Source organism: Cheilinus undulatus, linkage group 23, assembly GCF_018320785.1.
Source record: "Cheilinus undulatus linkage group 23, ASM1832078v1, whole genome shotgun sequence".
Lineage (NCBI taxonomy): Eukaryota > Metazoa > Chordata > Actinopteri > Labriformes > Labridae > Cheilinus > Cheilinus undulatus.
The window spans coordinates 181600-207534 of NC_054887.1; the positions used below are offsets into that span (position 1 = coordinate 181600).

The following is a 25935-nucleotide window of genomic DNA, read 5'->3' on the forward strand; positions in this document are numbered from 1 at the left end:
AAAGTCAGAGTTAGTTAAACCTCTCTGTCACTGACTGAAGCACAGTTTCTGTAAAGTCAGTGTTAGTTAAACCTCTCTGTCACTGACTGAAGCACAGTTTCTGTAATGTCAGTGTTAGTTAAAACTCTCTGTCACTGACTGTAGCACAGTTTTTGTTATGTCAGAGTTAGTTAAACCTCTCTGTCACTGACTGTAGCACAGTTTCTTTAAAGCCAGAGTAAGTTAAACCTTTCTGCCACTGACTGTAGCACGGTTTCTATAAAGTCAGAGTTAGTTAAGCCTTTCTGTCAGACTGTAGCACAGTGTCTGTAAAGTCAGAGTTAGTTAAACCTCTTTGTAACTGCACAGACAGAGCCCAGGCTGTGTTTCTTCCTGCTCTAACAGCCCTGCCTATCAGATAACCGCCTCTCTGTGTGCTTATCTCCACCGTGGGCCTCATCCGAGCTCAGACAAATTCTCCAGATCCTCCGAGGAGGGGTTGCGGGCTGTGAGGGTACCTAGCACCGCGGTATGGATCAGTCCTATGCTGCAGGGGTTTAAAATAGCCTCGGATGCAGCGCCGCCCTCTGCAGCTCTCAGCAGCTCCATGTCAGACAGGCAGCGGCTCACTCAGGAAATTCAAACACTGACTGTAGCACAGTTTCTTTAAAGTCAGAGTCAGTTAAACCTTTCTGTCACTGACTGTAGCACAGTTTCTGTAAAGCTAGAGTTAGTTAAACCTCTTTGTCACTGACTGTTGTACAGTTTCTATAGTCAGAGTTAGTTAAACCTTTCTGTCACTGACTGTAGCACAGTTTTTGTTACATCAGAGTTAGTTAAAACTCTCTGTCAATGACTGTAGCACAGTTTCGTTAAAGCCAGAGTTAGTTAAACCTCTCTGTCACTGACTGTAGCACAGTTTCTTTACAGCCAGAGTTAGTTAAACCTCTCTGTCACTGACTGTAGCACAGTTTCTGTAACGTCAGAGTTAGTTAAACCTCTCTGTCACTGACTGCAGCACAGTTTCTGCAAAGTCAGAGTTAGTTTAACCTCTCTGTCACTGACTGTAGCACAGTTTTTGTTACGTCAGAGTTAGTTAAACCTCTCTGTCAATGACTGTAGCACAGTTTCTTTAAAGTCAGGGTTAGTTTAACCTCTCTGTCACTGACTGTAGCACAGTTTCTTTAAAGCGAGAGTTAGTTAAACCTCTCTGTCACTGACTGTAGCACAGTTTCTTTAAAGCCAGAGTTAGTTAAACCTCTCTGTCACTGACTGTAGCACAGTTTCTTTAAAGCCAGAGTTAGTTAAACCTCTCTGTCACTGACTGTAGCACAGTTTCTTTAAAGCCAGAGTTAGTTAAACCTTTCTGTCACTGACTGTAGCACAGATTCTATAAAGTCAGAGTTAGTTAAACCTCTCTGTCACTGACTGTAGCACAGTTTCGTTAAAGCCAGAGTTAGTTAAACCTCTCTGTCACTGACTGTAGCACAGTTTCGGTAAAGTCAGAGTTAGTTAACAACTCTGTCACTGACTGTAGCACAGTTTCGGTAAAGTCAGAGTTAGTTAAAACTCTCTGTCACTGACTGTAGCACAGTTTCTCTAAAGTCAGAGTTAGTTAAAACTCTCTGTCACTGACTGTAGTACAGTTTCTGTAATGTCAGTGTTAGTTAAACCTCTCTGTCACTGACTGTAGCACAGTTTCTTTAAAGCCAGAGTTAGTTAAACCTCTCTGTCACTGACTGTAGCACAGATTCTATAAAGTCAGAGTTAGTTAAACCTCTCTGTCACTGACTGTAGCACAGTTTCGTTAAAGCTAGAGTTAGTTAAACCTCTCTGTCACTGACTGTAGCACAGTTTCGGTAAAGTCAGAGTTAGTTAACAACTCTGTCACTGACTGTAGCACGGTTTCGGTAAAGTCAGAGTTAGTTAAACCTCTCTGTCACTGACTGTAGCACAGTTTCTCTAAAGTCAGAGTTAGTTAAAACTCTCTGTCACTGACTGTAGTACAGTTTCTGTAACGTCAGAGTTAGTTAAACCTCTCTGTCACTGACTGTAGCACAGCTTCTGTAAAGTCAGAGTTAGTTAAACCTCTCCGCCACTGACTGTAGTACAGTTTCTGTAATGTCAGTGTTAGTTAAACCTCTCTGTCACTGACTATAGCACAGCTTCTGTAAAGTCAGAGTTAGTTAAACCTCTTTGTCAATGACTTTTGTACAGTTTCTATAGTCAGAGTTAGTTAAACCTTTCTGTCACTGACTGTAGCACAGTTTCTGTAATGTCAGAGTTAGTTAAACCTCTCTGTCACTGACTGTAGCACAGATTTTGTTACGTCAGAGTTAGTTAAAACTCTCTGTCACTGACTGTAGCACAGTTTCTTTAAAGCCAGAGTTAGTTAAACCTCTCTGTCACTGACTGTAGCACAGTTTCTGTAACGTCAGAGTTAGTTTAACCTCTCTGTCACTGACTGCAGCACAGTTTCTGCAAAGTCAGAGTTAGTTAAACCTCTCTGTCACTGACTGTAGCACAGTTTCTGTAATGTCAGAGTTAGTTAAAACTCTCTGTCACTGACTGTAGCACAGTTTTTGTTCCGTCAGAGTTAGTTAAACCTCTCTGTCAATGACTGTAGCACAGTTTCTTTAAAGTCAGGGTTAGTTTAACCTCTCTGTCACTGACTGTAGCACAGTTTCTTTAAAGCCAGAGTTAGTTAAACCTCTCTGTCACTGACTGTAGCACAGTTTCTGTAAAGTCAGAGTTAGTTAAATCTCTCTGTCACTGACTGTAGCACAGTTTCGTTAAAGCCAGAGTTAGTTAAACCTCTCTGTCACTGACTGTAGCACAGTTTCCGTAAAGTCAGAGTTAGTTAACAACTCTGTCACTGACTGTAGCATAGTTTCTCTAAAGTCAGTGTTAGTTAAAACTCTCTGTCACTGACTGTAGTACAGTTTCTGTAATGTCAGTGTTAGTTAAACCTCTCTGTCACTGACTGTAGCACAGCTTCTGTAAAGTCAGAGTTAGTCAAACCTCTCCGCCACTGACTGTAGTACAGTTTCTGTAATGTCAGTGTTAGTTAAACCTCTCTGTCACTGACTGTAGCACAGCTTCTGTAAAGTCAGAGTTAGTTAAACCTCACTGTCACTGACTGTAGTACAGCTTTTGTTATGTCAGAGTTAGTTAAACTTCTCTGTCACTGACTGTAGTACAGTTTCTGTAATGTCAGTGTTAGTTAAACCTCTCTGTCAATGACTGTAGCACAGCTTCTGTAAAGTCAGAGTTAGTTAAACCTCTCTGTCACTGACTGTAGCACAGCTTCTGTAAAGTCAGAGTTAGTTAAACCTCTCTGTCACTGACTGTAGCACAGTTTCTTTAAAGCCAGAGTTAGTTAAACCTCTCTGTCACTGACTGTAGCACAGTTTCTTTAAAGTCAGAGTCAGTTAAACCTTTCTGCCACTGACTGTAGCACGGTTTCTATAAAGTCAGAGTTAGTTAAACCTCTCTGTCACTGACTGAAGCACAGTTTCTGTAAAGTCAGTGTTAGTTAAACCTCTCTGTCACTGACTGAAGCACAGTTTCTGTAATGTCAGTGTTAGTTAAAACTCTCTGTCACTGACTGTAGCACAGTTTTTGTTATGTCAGAGTTAGTTAAACCTCTCTGTCACTGACTGTAGCACAGTTTCTTTAAAGCCAGAGTAAGTTAAACCTTTCTGCCACTGACTGTAGCACGGTTTCTATAAAGTCAGAGTTAGTTAAGCCTTTCTGTCAGACTGTAGCACAGTGTCTGTAAAGTCAGAGTTAGTTAAACCTCTTTGTAACTGCACAGACAGAGCCCAGGCTGTGTTTCTTCCTGCTCTAACAGCCCTGCCTATCAGATAACCGCCTCTCTGTGTGCTTATCTCCACCGTGGGCCTCATCCGAGCTCAGACAAATTCTCCAGATCCTCCGAGGAGGGGTTGCGGGCTGTGAGGGTACCTAGCACCGCGGTGTGGATCAGTCCTATGCTGCGCGGGTTTAAAATAGCCTCGGATGCAGCGCCGCCCTCTGCAGCTCTCAGCAGCTCCACGTCAGACAGGCAGCGGCTCACTCAGGAAATTCAAACACCGAAGTCGGTCACAACACAGACACGCTTCATCTTCACAGCTCCAAGGTCACCGAGCCGGACAGCCAGCACAGGACCCTCACATCCACCTCCAGTCTCCGAAGGTACAGTACCTTTTACAGCCCGTTTATCGCTGAAAGACGATTCTGCTTCCGCTGCTCAGGGGGATTAACCGGAGAAACGCCGCGGTGTGCATAGATGAGCATGTGCAGCAATGAATGAGATATAGCAGGGACAGGCTGGGGCTGTGTGCATGTCCCTAACCATGGTTTCAGGACATGTAGTGATGCGGTTAAGGGCATTTGGAGAGGAGAGGAAACCCTCGCCATGCGTTGAAATCATGGCGGAAATGGCTGGGGAAAAATGTTAATTGAAAACAGACTGAAATCTGTATTTAGCCTTCAAAGAGCCCCCGGTGAAGTCCATGTAGGCCCAGGGCTTCAAACTGGCTTCATCCGGTCCCTAACCTGACATCAGCAGCATCATATGATGAGCCTGCAGCGCTGAGGAATCACTCTGCTGTCCCATCACTGTCTCTGCCTCAGATTCCCCTCTCCGAGCTACAACCTGCACTTTTCCTCAGAATGACAGATCACACCGAGTCTATTTTTATCCGGATTATCAAGACCAGTGTTCATGGGTCTGTCTCCATTCATGCGTTCGGCTTCAGATAAAGATGCATCCCTCCTGGTCAGCTGTACATATAACCCAGCATGCCACAGTGGGCTTTTCCCTCTGGAAGGTGCATCGATGAGCCTCTTAGTGTTATATGAAGGCCTTTAACCAGGAAGCAAAGGGATAGATTTCACTGTCATGTGATGAAGGAAATACAACTTAAAAAAAAAAAAAAAAAAAACTCTGCAAACATTTCACAATCTGATATTCCTATGTTAGGGTGATCTAGACAGCTATTTACCTCTGATATAAGCTGATATTTACAGCTGATATAGATTGATATTTACAGCTGATATAGACTGATATTTACAGCTGATATAGACTGATAGTTTCAGCTGATATAGACTGATAGTTTCAGCTGATATAGACTGAAATTTACAGCTGATATAGACTGATATTTACAGCTGATATAGACTGATAGTTTCAGCTGATATAGACTGATAGTTTCATCTGATATAGACTGATAGTTTCAGCTGATATAGACTGATAGTTTCATCTGATATAGACTGATAGTTTCAGCTGATATAGACTGAAATTTACAGCTGATATAGACTGATATTTACAGCTGATATAGACTGATAGTTTCAGCTGATATAGACTGATAGTTTCAGCTGATATAGACTGAAATTTACAGCTGATATAGACTGATAGTTTCAGCTGATATAGACTGATATTTACAGCTGATATAGACTGATAGTTTCAGCTGATATAGACTGATATTTACAGCTGATATAGACTGATATTTACAGCTGATATAGACTGATAGTTTCAGCTGATATAGACTGATATTTACAGCTGATATAGACTGATAGTTTCTGCTGATATAGACTGATATTTACAGCTGATATAGACTGATATTTACAGCTGATATAGACTGCTATTTACAGCTGATATAGACTGCTATTTACAGCTGATATAGACTGATATTTACAGCTGATATAGACTGATAGTTTCAGCTGATATAGACTGATATTTACAGCTGATATAGACTGATAGTTCCAGCTGATATAGACTGCTATTTACAGCTGATATAGACTGATAGTTTCAGCTAATAAAGACTGATATTTACAGCTGATATAGACTGCTATTTACAGCTGATATAGACTGATAGTTTCAGCTAATAAAGACTGATATTTACAGCTGATATAGACTGCTATTTACAGCTGATATAGACTGATATTTACAGCTGATATAGACTGCTATTTACAGCTGATATAGACAGATATGTATAGCTTATATACACTGATATTTACAGCTTATGTAGACCAATATTTATAGCTTGTATACACTGATATTTACAGCTTATATAGATCGATATTTATAGCTTGTATACACTGATATTTACAGCTTATATAGACTGATATGTATAGCTTATATAGACTGTGTTTATAGCTTGTATACACTGATATTTACAGCTTATATAGACTGATATGTATAGCTTATATAGACTGTGTTTATAGCTTATATACACTGATATTTACAGCTTATATAGACTGATATGTATAGCTTATATAGACTGTGTTTATAGCTTATATACACTGATATTTACAGCTTATATAGACCGATATTTATAGCTTGTATACACTGATATTTACAGCTGATATAGACTGATATGTATAGCTTATATACACTGATATTTACAGCTTATATAGACTGATATTTATAGCTTATATACACTGATATTTACAGTTGATATAGACCGATATTTATAGCTTATATACACTGATATTTACAGCTGATACAGACTGATATTTATAGCTTATATACACTGATATTTACAGCTGATACAGACTGATATTTATAGCTTATATACACTGATATTTACAGCTGATATAGACTGATATTTAAAGCTTATATACACTGATATTTACAGCTGATATAGACTGATATTTACAGCTTATATACACTGATATTTACAGCTGATATAGACTGATATTTATATCTTATATACACTGATATTTCCAGCTGATATAGACTGATATTTATAGCTGATATAGACTGATATTTACAGCTGATATAGACTGATATTTACAGCTGATATAGACTGATATTTACAGCTGATATCGACTGATATTTACAGCTGATATAGACCAATATTTACAGCTGATATAAACTGATATTTACAGCTGATATAGACCAATATTTACAGCTGATATCGACTGATATTTACAGCTGATATAGACTGTTTTTACAGCTGATATAGACTGATATTTACAGCTGATATAGACTGTGTTTACAGCTGATATAGACTGATATTTACAGCTGATATAGACTGATATTTACAGCTGATTTAGACTGTGTTTACAGCTGATATAGACTGATATTTACAGCTGATATAGACTGATATTTACAGCTGATATAGACTGATATTTATAGCTTATATACACTGATATTTACAGCTGATACAGACTGATATTTATAGCTTATATACACTGATATTTACAGCTGATATAGACTGATATTTATAGCTTATATACACTGATATTTACAGCTGATATAGACTGATATTTATATCTTATATACACTGATATTTCCAGCTGATATAGACTGATATTTACAGCTGATATAGACTGATATTTACAGCTGATATCGACTGATATTTACAGCTGATATAGACCAATATTTACAGCTGATATAAACTGATATTTACAGCTGATATAGACCAATATTTACAGCTGATATCGACTGATATTTACAGCTGATATAGACTGTTTTTACAGCTGATATAGACTGATATTTACAGCTGATATAGACTGTGTTTACAGCTGATATAGACTGATATTTACAGCTGATATAGACTGATATTTACAGCTGATTTAGACTGTGTTTACAGCTGATATAGACTGATATTTACAGCTGATATAGACTGATATTTACAGCTGATATAGACTGATATTTATAGCTTATATACACTGATATTTACAGCTGATACAGACTGATATTTATAGCTTATATACACTGATATTTACAGCTGATATAGACTGATATTTATAGCTTATATACACTGATATTTACAGCTGATATAGACTGATATTTAAAGCTTATATACACTTTTATTTACAGCTGATATAGACTGATATTTATAGCTTATATACACTGATATTTACAGCTGATATAGATTGATATTTACAGCTAATATAGACTGATATTTATAGCTTATATAGACTGATATTTCGGCTGATGTAGACTGAAATTTATAGCTGATATAGACTGATATTTCCAGCTGATATAGACTGATATTTACAGCTGATATAGATTGATATTTACAGCTGATATAGATTGATATTTACAGCTGATATAAACTGAAATTTATAGCTGATATAGACTGATATTTACAGCTGATATAGACTGATATTTACAGCTGATATAGACTGATATTTACAGCTGATATAGACTGTGTTTACAGCTGATATAGACTGATATTTACAGCTGATATAGACTGTGTTTACAGCTGATATAGACTGATATTTACAGCTGATATAGACTGATATTTACAGCTGATACAGACCAATATTTACAGCTGATATAAACTGATATTTACAGCTGATATAGACCAATATTTACAGCTGATATCGACCGATATTTACAGCTGATATAGACCAATATTTACAGCTGATATCGACTGATATTTACAGCTGATATAGACTGATATTTACAGCTGATATAGACTGATATTTACAGCTGATATAGACTGATATTTACAGCTGATATAAACTGAAATTTATAGCTGATATAGACTGATATTTACAGCTGATATAGACTGCTATTTACAGCTGATATAGATTGATATTTACAGCTGATATAGACTGATATTTATAGCTTATATACACTGATATTTACAGCTGATATAGATTGATATTTACAGCTGATATAGACTGATATTTACAGCTGATATAGACTGATATTTATAGCTTATATACACTGATATTTACAGCTGATATAGATTGATATTTACAGCTGATATAGACTGATATTTATAGCTTATATACACTGATTATTACAGCTGATATAGATTGATATTTACAGCTGATATAAACTGATATTTATAGCTTATATACACTGATATTTACAGCTGATATAGACTGTGTTTACAGCTGATATAGACTGATATTTACAGCTGATATAGACTGTGTTTACAGCTGATATAGACTGATATTTACAGCTGATATAGACTGATATTTACAGCTGATTTAGACTGTGTTTACAGCTGATATAGACTGATATTTACAGCTGATATAGACTGATATTTAAAGCTGATATAGACTGATATTTACAGCTGATATAGACTGATATTTATAGCTTATATACACTGATATTTACAGCTGATATAAATTGATATTTACAGCTGATATAGACTGATATTTATAGCTTATATACACTGATATTTACAGCTGATATAGATTGATATTTACAGCTGATATAGACTGATATTTATAGCTTATATACACTGATATTTACAGCTGATATAGATTGATATTTACAGCTGATATAGACTGCTATTTACAGCTGATATAGATTGATATTTACAGCTGATATAGACTGCTATTTACAGCTGATATAGATTGATATTTACAGCTGATATAGACTGCTATTTACAGCTGATATAGATTGATATTTACAGCTGATATAAACTGAAATTTATAGCTGATATAGACTGATATTAACAGCTGATATAGACTGATATTTACAGCTGATATAGACTGATATTTACAGCTGATATAGACTGATATTTACAGCTGATATAGACTGATATTTATAGCTTATATACACTGATATTTACAGCTGATATAGATTTATATTTACAGCTGATATAGACTGATATTTATAGCTTATATACACTGATATTTACAGCTGATATAGATTGATATTTACAGCTGATATAGACTGATATTTACAGCTGATATACACTGATATTTACAGCTGATATAGACTGATATTTACAGCTGATATAGACTGATATGTACAGCTGATATAGACTGATATTTATAGCTTATATACACTGATATTTACAGCTGATATAGATTGATATTTACAGCTGATATAGACTGTGTTTACAGCTGATATAGACTGCTATTTACAGCTGATATAGATTGATATTTACAGCTGATATAGATTGATATTTACAGCTGATATAAACTGAAATTTATAGCTGATATAGACTGATATTTACAGCTGATATAGAATGATATTTACAGCTGATATAGACTGATATTTACAGCTGATATAGATTGATATTTACAGCTGATATAGATTGATATTTACAGCTGATATAAACTGAAATTTATAGCTGATATAGACTGATATTTACAGCTGATATAGACTGATATTTACAGCTGATATAGACTGATATTTACAGCTGATATAGACCAATATTTACAGCTGATATAAACTGATATTTACAGCTGAGATAGACCAATATTTACAGCTGATATCGACTGATATTTACAGCTGATATAGACCAATATTTACAGCTGATATCGACTGATATTTACAGCTGATATAGACTGATATTTACAGCTGATATAGACCAATATTTACAGCTGATATCGACTGATATTTACAGCTGATATAAACTGAAATTTATAGCTGATATAGACTGATATTTACAGCTGATATAGATTGATATTTACAGCTGATATAGACTGTGTTTACAGCTGATATAGACTGCTATTTACAGCTGATATAGATTGATATTTACAGCTGATATAGACTGCTATTTACAGCTGATATAGACTGATATTTACAGCTGATATAGATTGATATTTACAGCTGATATAGATTGATATTTACAGCTGATATAAACTGAAATTTATAGCTGATATAGACTGATATTTACAGCTGATATAGACTGATATTTACAGCTGATATAGACTGATATTTACAGCTGATATAGACTGATATTTACAGCTGATATAAACTGAAATTTATAGCTGATATAGATTGATATTTACAGCTGATATAAACTGAAATTTATAGCTGATATAGACTGATATTTACAGCTGATATAGATTGATATTTACAGCTGATATAGATTGATATTTACAGCTGATATAAACTGAAATTTATAGCTGATATAGACTGATATTTACAGCTGATGTAGACTGATATTTACAGCTGATATAGACTGATATTTACAGCTGATATAGATTGATATTTACAGCTGATATAGACTGATATTTACAGCTGATATAGACTGTGTTTACAGCTGATATAGACTGATATTTACAGCTGATATAGACTGATATTTACAGCTGATATAGACTGTGTTTACAGCTGATATAGACTGATATTTACAGCTGATATAGACTGATATTTACAGCTGATATAGACTGATATTTACAGCTGATATAGACTGTGTTTACAGCTGATATAGACTGATATTTACAGCTGATATAGACTGTGTTTACAGCTGATATAGACTGATATTTACAGCTGATATAGATTGATATTTACAGCTGATATAGACTGATATTTACAGCTGATATAGACTGATATTTACAGCTGATATAGACTGTGTTTACAGCTGATATAGACTGATATTTACAGCTGATATAGACTGATATTTACAGCTGATATAGACTGTGTTTACAGCTGATATAGACTGATATTTACAGCTGATATTGACTGTGTTTACAGCTGATATAGACTGATATTTACAGCTGATATAGACTGATATTTACAGCTGATATAGACTGTGTTTACAGCTGATATAGACTGATATTTACAGCTGATATTGACTGTGTTTACAGCTGATATAGACTGATATTTACAGCTGATATAGACTGATATTTACAGCTGATATAGACTGTGTTTACAGCTGATATAGACTGATATTTACAGCTGATATAGACTGTGTTTACAGCTGATATAGACTGATATTTACAGCTGATATAGACTGATATTTACAGCTGATATAGACTGTGTTTACAGCTGATATAGACTGTGTTTACAGCTGATATTGACTGTGTTTACAGCTGATATAGACTGATATTTACAGCTGATATAGACTGATATTTACAGCTGATATAGACTGTGTTTACAGCTGATATAGACTGATATTTACAGCTGATATAGACTGTGTTTACAGCTGATATAGACTGATATTTACAGCTGATATAGACTGATATTTACAGCTGATATAGACTGTGTTTACAGCTGATATAGACTGATATTTACAGCTGATATTGACTGACATTCACAGCTAATAAAGACTGATAATTAGAACCAAAATATCAGTCATTAATATCAGCACAAATGTTTATATCTTTTTATATTAACAAGTATCTTTTTAATGTTCTCCCTGCTGATACCTGTAAGATGCAGATAGTTTCCTGCATCCCCAGCCTTGTATTTGTATAATCAAACAGTAGCCTATCGATATTTGTTTTGATACTATGGCAACAATATTTGGATAATTCAGCTCCTGGCCTCGGATAATTTTACATTTTTACTAATCAAACTTGCAGGCGAACCCCTATAAACTTTGTTAAACTGTTTACTGTTTGAGTACTTTTTTATACTGTAGATCATTAAGATAGCCAACACATAACATTTGTTTCAAAGAGTTTTAAAGTAACGGGGGGCAGATGGCCTAGTGCAGTGGTTCCCCTCCTTTTTTCCATTCAGCCCTTCTTCACGTATCTTAGGAGAACTACATCCCCCCCAGGACCCACATGAAAAATGCGACATCCTGCTGTCAGAAATACACATTGGTTTGAATTGTTTCCATCATTTAGAGCCAAATAAATTGGCCCCAAACACTATTTTGATTGAACCTAGTTTTAACAACCTTTAGAAACCAGTATATTCATCTAGCAGACAGACCCCTCTGCCTGCACCAGAGCCCCCCCCCCAGGGGGTCCTGGACCCCTGCTTATGTCATGCCCCATGAATACCCCAGATTTATGTCCAATCTGTGGCATCCTTCCAGCATGTCATTCCCCATTCTCTCATTGTCATTCAGAACTGAGTCTTATGAAATTATTAAAATAGGCACTTTTTAAAAACTTTCTGCTAATAGACATTCTGATTTTTTTGTGATATTTACAGCTGATATAGACTGATATTTACAGCTGATATAGACGTGTTCAGCTGATAGAGATTTGATATTTACAGCTGATATAGACTGATATTTACAGCTGATATAAACTGAAATTTATAGCTGATATAGACTGATATTTACAGCTGATATAGACTGATATTTACAGCTGATATAGACTGATATTTACAGCTGATATCGACTGATATTTACAGCTGATATAGACTGTGTTTACAGCTGATATAGACTGATATTTACAGCTGATATAGACTGATATTTACAGCTGATATAGACTGTGTTTACAGCTGATATGAAGCTGGTGGATTTACAGCTGATATTGGGCATGTTTACAGCTGATATAGACTGATATTTACAGTGATATAGACTGAGCTATTTACAGCTGAATAGACTGTGTTTACAGCTGATATAGACTGATATTTACAGCTGATATTGACTGTGTTTACAGCTGATATAGAATTTACAATTTACAGCGCTGAGGTAAAGTAATGATATTTATGTATGTATATATTCAGGTTCAATGTGTCCCTGTGAAGTTTGGTGAGGATTACCGGTACATTTCCACTGCAACAAATGTACTAAAACTAGTTTAAGTTTGGGCTCAGGTCATGGCCCCACCCTGCGGTGAAAATCCACAGTTAGCACAAATTTAGATCTCTTTATCATTTTCAAATGTGAAACAGTTTTGACTGTGGTCTCATCAACCCATGAACAGAACATTCATATAGAAACCAGTATATTCATCTAGAAACCAGAACATTCATCTAGAAACCAGTATATTCATCTAGAAACCAGAACATTCATCTAGAAACCAGTATATTCATCTAGAAACCAGAACATTCATCTAGAAACCAGTATATTCATCTAGAAACCAGAACATTCATCTAGAAACCAGTACATTCATCTAGAAACCAGAACATTCATCTAGAAACCAGAACATTCATCTAGAAACCAGTACATTCATCTAGAAACCAGAACATTCATCTAGAAACCAGTATATTCATCTAGAAACGAGAACATTCATCTAGAAACCAGAACATTCATCTAGAAACCAGAACATTCATCTAGAAACCAGAACATTCTTCTAGAAACCAGAACATTCATCTAGAAACCAGTATATTCATCTAGAAACCAGAACATTCATCTAGAAACCAGTACATTCATCTAGAAACCAGAACATTCATCTAGAAACCAGAACATTCATCTAGAAACCAGTACATTCATCTAGAAACCAGAACATTCATCTAGAAACCAGAACATTCATCTAGAAACCAGTACATTCATCTAGAAACCAGAACATTCATCTACAAACCAGAACATTCATCTAGAAACCAGTTCATTCATCTAGAAACCAGTACATTCATCTAGAAACCAGTATATTCATCTAGAAACCAGAACATTCATCTAGAAATGAGTACATTCATCTAGAAACCAGAACATTCATCTAGAAACCAGAACATTCATCTAGAAACCAGTACATACATCTAGAAACCAGTACATTCATCTAAAAACCAGAACATTCATCTAGAAACCAGAACATTCATCTAGAAACCAGAACATTCATCTAGAAACCAGTATATTCATCTAGAAACCAGTATATTCATCTAGAAACCAGAACATTCATCTAGAAACCAGTATATTCATCTAGAAACGAGAACATTCATCTAGAAACCAGAACATTCATCTAGAAACCAGAACATTCATCTAGAAACCAGTGTATTCATCGAGAAACCAGTATATTCATCTAGAAACGAGTACATTCATCTAGAAACCAGAACATTCATCTAGAAACTAGTACATTCATCTAGAAACCAGTATATTCATCTAGAAACCAGAACATTCATCTAGAAACTAGTATATTCATCTAGAAACCAGTATATTCATCTAGAAACGAGTATATTCATCTAGAAACGAGTACATTCTTCTAGAAACCAGAACATTCATCTAGAAACCAGTACATTCATCTAGAAACCAGAACATTCATCTATAAACCAGTATATTCATCTAGAAACGAGTACATTCTTCTAGAAACCAGTACATTCATCTAGAAACCAGAACATTCATCTAGAAACCAGAACATTCATCTATAAACCAGTATATTCATCTAGAAAAGAGTACATTCTTCTAGAAACCAGAACATTCATCTAGAAACCAGAATATTCATCTAGAAACCAGTGTATTCATCGAGAAACCAGTATATTCATCTAGAAACGAGTACATTCTTCTAGAAACCAGAACATTCATCTAGAAACCAGTACATTCATCTAGAAACCAGTATATTCATCTAGAAACCAGTACATTCATCTAGAAACCAGTATATTCATCTAGAAACCAGTATATTCATCTAGAAATGAGTACATTCTTCTAGAAACCAGTATATTCATCTAGAAACCAGAACATTCATCTATAAACCAGTATATTCATCTAGAAACGAGTACATTCTTCTAGAAACCAGAACATTCATCTAGAAACCAGAATATTCATCTAGAAACCAGAACATTCATCTATAAACCTGTATATTCATCTAGAAAAGAGTACATTCTTCTAGAAACCAGAACATTCATCTAGAAACCAGAATATTCATCTAGAAACCAGTGTATTCATCTAGAAACCAGTATATTCATCTAGAAAAGAGTACATTCTTCTAGAAACCAGAACATTCATCTAGAAACCAGTACATTCATCTAGAAACCAGTATATTCATCTAGAAACCAGTACATTCATCTAGAAACCAGTATATTCATCTAGAAACCAGTATATTCATCTAGAAATGAGTACATTCTTCTAGAAACCAGTATATTCATCTAGAAACGAGTACATTCTTCTAGAAACCAGAACATTCATCTAGAAACCAGTACATTCATCTAGAAACCAGTATATTCATCTAGAAACCAGTACATTCATCTAGAAACCAGTATATTCATCTAGAAACCAGTTCATTCATCTAGAAACCAGTACATTCATCTAGAAACCAGTATATTCATCTAGAAACCAGAACATTCATCTAGAAACCAGAACATTCATCTAGAAACCAGTACATTCATCTAGAAACCAGAACATTCATCTAGAAACCAGTATATTCATCTAGAAACGAGTACATTCTTCTAGAAACCAGAACATTCATCTAGAAACCAGTACATTCATCTAGAAACCAGAACATTCATCTAGAAACCAGTACATTCATCTAGAAACCAGAACATTCATCTACAAACCAGAACATTCATCTAGAAACCAGTTCATTCATCTAGAAACCAGTACATTCATCTAGAAACCAGTATATTCATCTAGAAACCAGAACATTCATCTAGAAACCAGTACATTCATCTAGAAACCAGAACATTCATCTAGAAACCAGAACATTCATCTAGAAACCAGTACATACATCTAGAAACCAGTACATTCATCTAAAAACCAGAACATTCATCTAGAAACCAGAACATTCATCTAGAAACCAGAACATTCATCTAGAAACCAGTATATTCATCTAGAAACCAGAACATTCATCTAGAAACCAGTATATTCATCTAGAAACGAGAACATTCATCTAGAAACCAGAACATTCATCTAGAAACCAGAACATTCATCTAGAAACCAGTGTATTCATCGAGAAACCAGTATATTCATCTAGAAACGAGTACATTCATCTAGAAACCAGAACATTCATCTAGAAACCAGTACATTCATCTAGAAACCAGTATATTCATCTAGAAACCAGAACATTCATCTAGAAACTAGTATATTCATCTAGAAACCAGTATATTCATCTAGAAACGAGTACATTCTTCTAGAAACCAGTATATTCATCTAGAAACGAGTACATTCTTCTAGAAACCAGAACATTCATCTAGAAACCAGTACATTCATCTAGAAACCAGAACATTCATCTATAAACCAGTATATTCATCTAGAAACGAGTACATTCTTCTAGAAACCAGAACATTCATCTAGAAACCAGAACATTCATCTAGAAACCAGAACATTCATCTATAAACCAGTATATTCATCTAGAAAAGAGTACATTCTTCTAGAAACCAGAACATTCATCTAGAAACCAGAATATTCATCTAGAAACCAGTGTATTCATCGAGAAACCAGTATATTCATCTAGAAACGAGTACATTCTTCTAGAAACCAGAACATTCATCTAGAAACCAGTACATTCATCTAGAAACCAGTATATTCATCTAGAAACCAGTACATTCATCTAGAAACCAGTATATTCATCTAGAAACCAGTATATTCATCTAGAAATGAGTACATTCTTCTAGAAACCAGTATATTCATCTAGAAACCAGAACATTCATCTATAAACCAGTATATTCATCTAGAAACGAGTACATTCTTCTAGAAACCAGAACATTCATCTAGAAACCAGAATATTCATCTAGAAACCAGAACATTCATCTATAAACCTGTATATTCATCTAGAAAAGAGTACATTCTTCTAGAAACCAGAACATTCATCTAGAAACCAGAATATTCATCTAGAAACCAGTGTATTCATCGAGAAACCAGTATATTCATCTAGAAACGAGTACATTCTTCTAGAAACCAGAACATTCATCTAGAAACCAGTACATTCATCTAGAAACCAGTATATTCATCTAGAAACCAGTACATTCATCTAGAAACCAGTATATTCATCTAGAAACCAGTATATTCATCTAGAAACGAGTACATTCTTCTAGAAACCAGAACATTCATCTAGAAACCAGTACATTCATCTAGAAACCAGTATATTCATCTAGAAACCAGTACATTCATCTAGAAACCAGTATATTCATCTAGAAACCAGTATATTCATCTAGAAATGAGTACATTCTTCTAGAAACCAGTATATTCATCTAGAAACGAGTACATTCTTCTAGAAACCAGAACATTCATCTAGAAACCAGTACATTCATCTAGAAACCAGAACATTCATCTAGAAACCAGTATATTCATCTAGAAACGAGTACATTCTTCTAGAAACCAGAACATTCATCTAGAAACCAGTACATTCATCTAGAAACCAGTATATTCATCTAGAAACCAGTACATTCATCTAGAAACCAGTATATTCATCTAGAAACCAGTATATTCATCTAGAAATGAGTACATTCTTCTAGAAACCAGTATATTCATCTAGAAACCAGAACATTCATCTATAAACCAGTATATTCATCTAGAAACGAGTACATTCTTCTAGAAACCAGAACATTCATCTAGAAACCAGAATATTCATCTAGAAACCAGAACATTCATCTATAAACCTGTATATTCATCTAGAAAAGAGTACATTCTTCTAGAAACCAGAACATTCATCTAGAAACCAGAATATTCATCTAGAAACCAGTGTATTCATCGAGAAACCAGTATATTCATCTAGAAACGAGTACATTCTTCTAGAAACCAGAACATTCATCTAGAAACCAGTACATTCATCTAGAAACCAGTATATTCATCTAGAAACCAGTACATTCATCTAGAAACCAGTATATTCATCTAGAAACCAGTATATTCATCTAGAAACGAGTACATTCTTCTAGAAACCAGAACATTCATCTAGAAACCAGTACATTCATCTAGAAACCAGTATATTCATCTAGAAACCAGTACATTCATCTAGAAACCAGTATATTCATCTAGAAACCAGTATATTCATCTAGAAATGAGTACATTCTTCTAGAAACCAGTATATTCATCTAGAAACGAGTACATTCTTCTAGAAACCAGAACATTCATCTAGAAACCAGTACATTCATCTAGAAACCAGAACATTCATCTAGAAACCAGTATATTCATCTAGAAACGAGTACATTCTTCTAGAAACCAGAACATTCATCTAGAAACCAGTACATTCATCTAGAAACCAGTATATTCATCTAGAAACCAGAACATTCATCTAGAAACCAGAACATTCATCTATAAACCAGTACAATCATCTTGAAACCAGTATATTCATCTAGAAACCAGTATATTCATCTAGAAACCAGTATATTCATCTAGAAACCAGTACATACATCTAGAAACCAGAACATTCATCTAGAAACCAGTACATTCATCTAGAAACCAGTACATTCATCCAGAAACCAGAACATTCTTCTAGAAACCAGTACATTAATCTAGAAACCAGTATGTTCAGCTAGAAACCAGTATATTCATCTTGAAACCAGTATATTCATCTAGAAACCAGAAAATTCATCTAGAAACCAGTTCATTCATTTAGAAACAAGTATATTCATCTAGAAACCAGTACATACATCTAGAAACCAGTACATACATCTAGAAACCAGAACATTAATCTGGAAACCAGTATATTTATCTAGAAACCAGAACATTCATCTAGAAACCAGTATATTCATCTAGAAACCAGTATATTCATCTAGAAACCAGTAGCTTTAAATGAAATAAATTTTTAAAGACCAGTGACCTCAATTAAAGAACATTAAATTTAACGGGTGCCGGTTAAGACCAGCCTCAGCCAGACTCAGTTAGAGTACTGGCTGTATGTGTTCAGATTTAGCAGTAATTCTAAAGTCATAACCTACACAACAGCTTCATTCCCTTTAAATACAACCAGCTAGAAGCCTTCTGAGCTCTGGGATGAACATGCTTGGTGCCTGTTATAATAAAGTGAGCTCTGTCCACACACTGAAGTGTAAAAACGACAGGAAAGTTTATGACTAGGAGGATGTTCATAGTCACTTTCAGGATCTAAGCTGACCTGCTGGCAGTGATGTTTGCTCTGCCAACATGGGAGTGGTACCAATCTACAAATCAGACTGTTGCCACAGATCAAGCCTTCCTAGTGTCATACGTGCTACATTTTTGCTTAGGAAGAAAGTCATTCTGACATTATGTTGAAGGTTTTCTCTGACATCATTCTGACATTATGTTGAAGGTTGTCTCTGACATCATTCTGACGTTGTTTTGACGGTTTTCTCTGACATTCTGACGTTGTTTTGAAGGATTTCTCTGACATCATTCTGACGTTGTGTTGAAGGTTTTCTCTGACATCATTCTGACGTTATGTTGAAGGTTTTCTCTGACATCATTCTGACGTTGTTTTAACGGTTGTCTCTGACATCATTCTGACGTTGTGTTGAAGGTTGTCTCTGACATCATTCTGACGTTGTTTTGACGGTTTTCTCTGACATTCTGACGTTGTTTTGAAGGATTTCTCTGACATCATTCTGACGTTGTGTTGAAGGTTTTCTCTGACATCATTCTGACGTTGTGTTGAAGGTTTTCTCTGACATCATTCTGACGTTTTGAAGGTTTTCTCTGACATCATTCTGACGTTGTGTTGAAGGTTTTCTCTGACATCATTCTGACGTTTTGAAGGTTTTCTCTGACATCATTCTGACGTTGTGTTGAAGGTTTTCTCTGACATCATTCTGACGTTGTTTTGACGGTTGTCTCTGACATCATTCTGACGTTGTGTTGAAGGTTTTCTCTGACATCATTCTGACGTTGTTTTGACGGTTGTCTCTGACATCATTCTGACGTTGTGTTGAAGGTTTTCTCTGACATCATTCTGACGTTGTGTTGAAGGTTTTCTCTGACATCATTCTGACGTTGTGTTGAAGGTTTTCTCTGACATCATTCTGACGTTGTGTTGAAGGTTTTCTCTGACATCATTCTGACGTTGTTTTGACGGTTGTCTCTGACATCATTCTGACGTTGTTTTGACGGTTTTCTCTGACATTCTGACGTTGTTGTGAAGGATTTCTCTGACATCATTCTGACGTTGTGTTGAAGGTTTTCTCTGACATCATTCTGACGTTATGTTGAAGGTTTTCTCAGACATCATTCTGACGTGTTGAAGGTTTTCTCTGACATCATTCTGACGTGTTGAAGGTTTTCTCTGACATCATTCTGACATTGTGTTGAAGGTTTTCTCTGACATCATTCTGACGTTGTTTTGACGGTTGTCTCTGACATCATTCTGACGTTGTTTTGACGGTTTTCTCTGACATTCTGACATTGTTTTGAAGGATTTCTCTGACATCATTCTGACGTTGTGTTGAAGGTTTTCTCTGACATCATTCTGACGTTGTGTTGAAGGTTTTCTCTGACATCATTCTGACGTTGTTTTGAAGGTTTTCTCTGACATCATTCTGACGTTGTGTTGAAGGTTTTCTCTGACATCATTCTGACGTTGTGTTGAAGGTTTTCTCTGACATCATTCTGACGTTGTGTTGAAGGTTTTCTCTGACATCATTCTGACGTTGTGTTGAAGGTTTTCTCTGACATCATTCTGACGTTGTGTTGAAGGTTTTCTCTGACATCATTCTGACGTTGTGTTGAAGGTTTTCTCTGACATCATTCTGACGTTATGTTGAAGGTTTTCTCTGACATCATTCTGACGTTGTGTTGAAGGTTTTCTCTAAAATCATTCTGACGTTGTGTTGAAGGTTTTCTCTGACATCATTCTGACGTTATGTTGAAGGTTTTCTCTGACATCATTCTGACGTTGTGTTGAAGGTTTTCTCTAAAATCATTCTGACGTTGTGTTGAAGGTTTTCTCTGACATCATTCTGACGTTATGTTGAAGGTTTTCTCTGACATCATTCTGACGTTGTGTTGAAGGTTTTCTCTGACATCATTCTGACGTTGTGTTGAAGGTTTTCTCTAAAATCATTCTGACGTTGTGTTGAAGGTTTTCTCTGACATCATTCTGACGTTGTGTTGAAGGTTTTCTCTAAAATCATTCTGACGTTGTGTTGAAGGTTTTCTCTGACATCATTCTGACGTTGTGTTGAAGGTTTTCTCTAAAATCATTCTGACGTTGTGTTGAAGGTTTTCTCTGACATCATTCTGGCGTTGTGTTGAAGGTTTTCTCTGACATCATTCTGACGTTGTGTTGAAGGTTTTCTCTGACATCATTCTGACGTTGTGTTGAAGGTTTTCTCTGACATTCTGACGTTATGTTGAAGGTTTTCTCTGACATTCTGACGTTATGTTGAAGGTTTTCTCTGACATCATTCTGACGTTATGTTGAAGGTTTTCTCTGACATCATTCTGACGTTATGTTGAAGGTTTTCTCTGACATTCTGACGTTATGTTGAAGGTTTTCTCTGACATCATTCTGACGTTATGTTGAAGGTTTTCTCTGACATCATTCTGACGTTATGTTGAAGGTTTTCTCTGACATCATTCTGACGTTATGTTGAAGGTTTTCTCTGACATCATTCTGACGTTATGTTGAAGGTTTTCTCTGACATCATTCTGACGTTGTGTTGAAGGTTTTCTCTGACATCATTCTGACGTTGTGTTGAAGGTTTTCTCTGACATCATTCTGACGTGTTGAAGGTTTTCTCTGACATCATTCTGACGTTATGTTGAAGGTTTTCTCTAAAATCATTCTGACGTTGTGTTGAAGGTTTTCTCTAAAATCATTCTGACGTGTTGAAGGTTTTCTCTAAAATCATTCTGACGTTATGTTGAAGGTTTTCTCTGACATCATTCTGACGTTGTGTTGAAGGTTTTCTCTAAAATCATTCTGACGTTGTGTTGAAGGTTTTCTCTGACATCATTCTGACGTTATGTTGAAGGTTTTCTCTAAAATCATTCTGACGTTATGTTGAAGGTTTTCTCTGACATCATTCTGACGTTATGTTGAAGGTTTTCTCTAAAATCATTCTGACGTTATGTTGAAGGTTTTCTCTGACATCATTCTGACGTTATGTTGAAGGTTTTCTCTGACATCATTCTGACGTTGTGTTGAAGGTTTTCTCTGACATCATTCTGACGTTGTGTTGAAGGTTTTCTCTAAAATCATTCTGATGTTATGTTGAAGGTTTTCTCTGACATCATTCTGACGTTGTGTTGAAGGATTTCTCTGACATCATTCTGACGTTATGTTGAAGGTTTTCTCTGACATCATTCTGACGTTGTGTTGACGGTTTTCTCTGACATCATTCTGATGTATGTTTAAGGTTTTCTTTGAATTATTCTACTTAGAGAGTGTGTGTAGAGGCTTTAGACATATCAGCCTGTCTGAGCCTCTGCTGGGGCTACAGTTCGTCTCCTTCCTGGCTGTAGGTGAGGTTGAAGTTGCTCTTAGTGCCCAAACGGTCTCCTTTATTCTTCCTCTTGGCTGATAGATGAGATGGCTCACATCTCTTCCTGTTTCATCTTTGTTCCTGCTTTCTGATCCTGATATTCTGGTATCTTATGTGTTGTCCTTCATGCAGATCCAGCGTGTCTGGGCTGGTCTGGGTTTCATTGTCCACACTGTTGTCTCTGCTCATGTGGGCAGGAGCATTTCTGAGGTCTGGCTCAGGTTTCAGGATCAGGACCTCTGTCCATGTTCCCTTAGTGAAGTTTGTTGTGGGGACAAATGTGCAGTGCGAACATCACCTGACTCAGAACTAGGCTTTAAAGTCCAGACTATAAACACATCTGAACAAAGCCCTGTAAAGTATCAGTGATCTGGTCCCAGTAAGTTTAGAGCTCACTCTGGACCTCCTAGAGCTGACCTGGGGGTTAACCTGAGAACTCTTCTCTGGATCTTTGTTGCTTTAGTTCTAGATGTCTGCTTACTGACTGGATGTGTTCCTCGTGTGTTCTACAGCCGTCTGAATGATCTCAGATGTTCAGTCTAAAGCTCAAACACAGATGGAACAGAGATCCTCTGACCTTCACAAAGCATTGAGAGGAGTGAGGCAGACAGAGCGGCTGATTGGATGGTGAATGTGGGTGTTGGCAGCCCACATGGAAACAGGGAAATAGAAATACTCCATTATGCTGTTGTGTCCACAGAGGTGCAGCTGCATGTGGGTGATTTATGATTCCTTCAACAAATGCCCAGTCCTAATGGCAATCAGAGAAGGAGAGCTGCACACGTTTAGTCTGTAGTGACACAAAAACATTGTGTGGAATATGTCAGTACAGTTAAAATGTAGTTGTAGTTTGATGACTGTTATTGTTCTTTTTAGTCCACTAGGAGAAGCTCAAAGTGAAGCTTTACAGACCATGATAGGTTTCTCTTCTGGGACTAATAAGACTATCATGTGTAAATGCATCTCAACCTACAGTACCATACTGTATCCTACCCTGTCCTGTCCTGTCATATCCTATCCTGTGCGATCCTGTCCTATCCTAACCTGTCCTATCCTGTTTTGTCCTGTCCTGTCCTTTCATGTCCTATCCTTTCCTGTCCTATCCTATCCTATCCTATCCTATCCTATCCTATCTTTCCTTTCCTGTCCTGTCCTGTCCTGTCCAATCATTTCCTTTCCTGTCCTATGCTGCCCTGTCCTTTCCTGTGCTATGCTGTCCTGTCCTATCCTAACCTGTCCTGTCCAATCCTGTCCTTTCCTATCCTATACCATCCTGTTCTGTCCTGTCCTATCCTAACCTGTCCTCTCTTGTCCTGTCCTGTCCTATCCTAACCTGTACTCTCTTGTCCTCTTCTGTACTATCCTGTCCTGTCCTGTCCTAACCTGTCCTATCCTGTCCTCTCCTGTCCTATCCCAACCTGTCCCAACCTGTCCTAACCTGTCCTATCCTGTTTTGTTCTGTTCTGTCCTATACCATTCTGTGCTGTCCTGTCCAACTCAAGCCTATCCTGTCCTATCCTGTCCCATCTGAGCTGGTCCTATCCTAGCCTGTCCTATTCGACCTATTCCTGTCCTGCCCTGTCCTGTCCTATGCTGTCCGGTCCTGTCCTGTCCTGCCCCGTCCTGTCCTATGTTGTGCTGTCCTGTCCTGTCCTGCTCTGTCCTGTCCTATGCTGTGCTGTCCTGTCCTGTCCTATAATGTTCTGTCCTGTCCTTTACTGTTCTGTTCTGTCCTGTCCAATGTGGTTCTGTCCTGTCCTGTGCTGTCCTGTCCTATGCTATGCTGTCCTGTCCTATGCTGTGCTGTCCTGTGCTGTCCTGTCCTTTGCTGTCCTATCCTATCCTTTCCTGTCCTATGCTGTCCTGTCCTGTCCTATGCTAACCTGTCCTGTCCTATCCTTTGCTGTTTTGTTCTGTCCTGTCCTGTCCTATTCTGTCCTGTCCTATGCTGTTCTGTCCTGTACTGTCCTATGCTGTCCTGTCCTATGCTGTTCTGTCCTGTCCTGTCCTATGCTGTCCTGTCCTGTTCTTTGCTGTTCTGTTCTGTCCTGTCCAATGTGGTTCTGTCCTGCCCTGTCCTGTCCTATGCTGTCCTGTCCTGTGCTGTCCTGTCCTGTCCTATGCTGTTCTGTCTTGTCCTGTCCTATGCTGTGCTGTCCTGTCCTGTCCTGTCCTGTGCTGTCCTGTCCTGTCCTGTCCTTTGATGTTCTGTTCTGTCCTGTCCTATGCTCTCCTGTTCGTCCTGTCCTATGTGGTTCTGTCCTGTCCTGTCCTGTCCTGTGCTATCCTGTCCTATCCTGTGCTATGCTGTCCTGTCCTATCCGATGCTGTTCTGTCCTATCCTGTCCTGTCCTATCCTAACCTGTCCTTTCCAATCCTGTCCTGTCCTATCCTATACCATCCTGTTCTGTCCTGTCCTATCCTAACCTGTCCTCTCTTGTCCTGTCCTGTCCTATCCTAACCTGTACTCTCTTGTCCTCTTCTGTACTATCCTGTCCTGTCCTAACCTGTCCTCTCCTGTCCTTTCCTGTCCTATCCCAACCTGTCCTAACCTGTCCTATCCTGTTTTGTTCTGTTCTGTCCTAATCTGTCCTTTCCTGTTCTATCCTATACCATCCTGTGCTGTCCTGTCCAACTCAAGCCTGTCCTGTCCTATCCTGTCCTATCTTGAACTGTCCCATCTGAGCTGGTCCTATCCTAGCCTGTCCTATTTGACCTTGTCCTATCCTGTCCCATCCTATCCAAGCCTATCCTATCCTGTCCAATCCAATCCTATCCTGTCCTATGTTGTCCTATCCCAGCCTGTCATATCCTATCCCATCCTATCCTATCCTGTCCTTTCCTATCCTAGCCTATTCTGTCCTGTCCTATCATGTCCTGACCTGTCCTGATCTGTCCTATCCTAACCTGTCCTATCCTGTGCTGTCCTGTCCTGTCCTATCCTATCCTATCCAGTCCTATCCTATCCTTTCCTGTCCAGTCCTATCCTATCCTGTCTGGTCCTATTCTGTGCTGTCCCCTCCTTTCCTGTGGTGTCCTGTCCTGTCCTGTCCTATCCTATCCTATCCTATCATTTCCTTTCC

At 37.0% G+C, this 25935-nt stretch overlaps 1 protein-coding gene across 3 annotated transcripts in view; it reads left to right on the top strand.

Moving 5' to 3' along the window:
* The first annotated feature begins 4042 nt into the window (after positions 1-4042).
* LOC121505435 (monocarboxylate transporter 2-like) overlaps positions 4043-25935 on the top strand; it is a 78789-nt gene continuing 56896 nt past the window's right edge. For all 3 annotated transcript variants that reach the window (XM_041780774.1, XM_041780776.1, XM_041780778.1), the window contains exon 1: positions 4043-4176. The gene's annotated coding sequence lies outside the window, so the exon portion shown is untranslated. The remainder of the gene's footprint in view (positions 4177-25935) is intronic.